The sequence below is a fragment of the Adiantum capillus-veneris genome, chromosome 9, assembly GCF_014529385.1.
Source record: "Adiantum capillus-veneris isolate H3 chromosome 9, ASM1452938v2, whole genome shotgun sequence".
NCBI classification, from domain to species: domain Eukaryota; kingdom Viridiplantae; phylum Streptophyta; class Polypodiopsida; order Polypodiales; family Pteridaceae; genus Adiantum; species Adiantum capillus-veneris.
The window spans coordinates 57,773,845-57,776,341 of NC_140939.1; the positions used below are offsets into that span (position 1 = coordinate 57,773,845).

Sequence of the window (2,497 nt, forward strand, 5' to 3'; positions counted from 1 at the left end):
ACGCTGCTGTCTGAACCGTGTGGCCGCTGTCCACTCATCCTCCTTGATCTGCAGCCACGTCTTGTGTGGGATGGCCGAAGGCTTCGGCGAGCCGGTCCTAAAAGCCTTCCGAGCTGCATCTCGTCGATGTTTGATGGTGTCCCGTGCAACACCCTTGATCCACCGCGCCGAAACAACAGAAGAACCCTGAGCAGGCTGGTACTCTCTCAGGATAGTCTCCACTATGTAAGTGACTTTTTCCTTTTCTTACTGATCCCAAGACGTTAGAATGCTGGTCAAAAATTGCAGCTCCACGAGCTGGCGAATCCACTGTCGCATCTCAGTCCCGACTCTATCCATGTCAACAGAACCATCTCCCCGTACAGTATAGAGCTTGGAGGCACTAGGATCGTGTGCCCCCCAAGGTGTCCGAGGTGTGCCAAGAGGTGTGTCGAGAGGTGTGGCTGGGTAAGACAGGGGTGGTGAGCGAGGAGGGGTCGAAGCATCTGTGGACCCTCCTCCACAGCAACCACCACCTCCACCTGACGATCGTCGAGATCGGTGAGTGCGCTTGTTCTGCGGAGATGAGGATGTACCCGCCTCTGTCCCACCCCTCGATGTCGAAGCGGTTGTGATGGGATAAGAAGGCTTCGTACCCATAGGCGTCCCGGACCCCGTAGGCGTCCCCCCCTAGGCGTCGGACCCTCGGGTGTGAAGCCCGGAGGCGTAGTACCCGTGCCTCTGGCTACCTAGTACTGAGAAGCCTCTGCCATCTGAGAAGGCGTCATCTGTGTAACGAAGCCCATGAATGCATCTGCACTCATGGAAGCGGGATTTGGAATCTCGTCTGCCATACTAAAGTCCTGCACAAAGAAAGTAAAATAAAGCGTCAGAACACAGTTGTTTAAATTAACTTTAAGCTTAATTTTAAATCAAAGTCTTCACACAAACACTTACAGGCCTAGGCCTCGACAAGTGAGGCATCATCGATAAGATCTTGCACTGTATCATCGTCTATCTCTAATTGCAAACATAACTCTGCCCCAACTCATTCTGGCAGATTGTCTTCATCCATTGCATCTTCATCTATAAGTGTCAATTCTGGCTCGTCTGCGTCATCCCTCGTATATCTGTCATCTTCCTCTGCCATACCTTCATCCATCTCATCTAATGTCACAGTAGTATGGACGTCGTCTGACTGACTTTCCTCCAGGAGATCTTGCCCTTCAAATACTTATTTATTTCTTGGAGCAACCTGAACCACAAACCACCATTGTCGCTCTCGAGGGTCCGGTACAAAGACCACTTGCTCACAATGTTCAGGGAGAGCAAATGTGTCGCTCGTATCTGTCAAAGTCTTTGTAGAATCTATTTGCAAAAGTTTGTTTCCATCTCTGCGTACCGTTGCATTGCGACCAGAAGTAATCACCTTGAACCACTTCACATCCAACAAAAACATCTCAAACTGCCTGAAGCTTACTTTCAGGATATCTAACACCAGACCACATTAATCCAGGTTGCTAGTGCTCTCATTCATGTCTCTAGCACTAGTCCTGCTCTTTTGCATAAGACTAACCATTACCCCCTTGTCAAACGTGTTTCTTCTGTTGTCAATTTGTTGTGTTCTGAAATGCTTTCCATGAGACCACAGTGCCATGTATGTATGATACTTCCAGTCACATCCATAGCCAGCTCTTCCTCTTCTAGAGATATGGGTTCTCCAATCTATCGAGCTGCTCTCATTGTCTTGTCCAACCATGCCATTCTAGGGAATTCAGGTAGAGGAGCGAGATAGTCTAGCAAGGGTAAGCCTCTAGTCGTTTTACTTCGTCTGATCCTGTCGCTCTAGATTGCGTCTCTCTTTCTCTTCTTCGTACCTTTCAAGCCATTTTTGCATCGGTGCTAAATTTAGTATACAGAACTTCATGATCTTTTCTCGCATGGCCAGGTTCATTTTCTTCGGCACCCCTTGCCCTTGTGGCTCCTCTCCCACCAGTCTTGCATCCTCCTCATAGCTCCACAGTCGAGGCATTTCTGGGTCAGAAACGGATAGAAATTCGGTCGTCAATACAAGAGACTCTTGCACCAGCCATCCTTCTGCCATGCTCCCCTCTGAACGCGCTTTTTGGTGAACAAAACCCTTAATTGTTTTCACGAACCGCTCTAGAAAGAACATCCAACGGCTGTGGACTGTACCTGCCACTGCAAACTCAACTACTACATGGACGAGCAAGTGCATTTGGATAGTTAGGCAGCTTGTGGGTAGATACTTCTCAATCATGCAAATTGTCTCAATGGAGTTAGCCCTTGAGACTGCAATAGATTCCTCCCGTATCTCCTTGGAAGAGATCCACCGCACTAGCTCTGAAATCTTGTATATGCAGGTCCGGACTTCCTCCGTTAAACACCCCTTGATCGCAATTGGAAGAATGAATTGCAAGAACTTATGCCAGTCGTGCGATTTCAACCCTGACAGTTGATCGTCACGGGTGAATGATGTCTTGAGACATCTCATATA

At 48.5% G+C, this 2,497-nt stretch overlaps 1 pseudogene; it reads right to left on the minus strand.

Moving 5' to 3' along the window:
* Positions 1–940: 940 nt before the first annotated feature.
* Positions 941–1,636, minus strand: LOC147450531 (uncharacterized; annotated as a pseudogene).
* Positions 1,637–2,497: the final 861 nt, after the last annotated feature.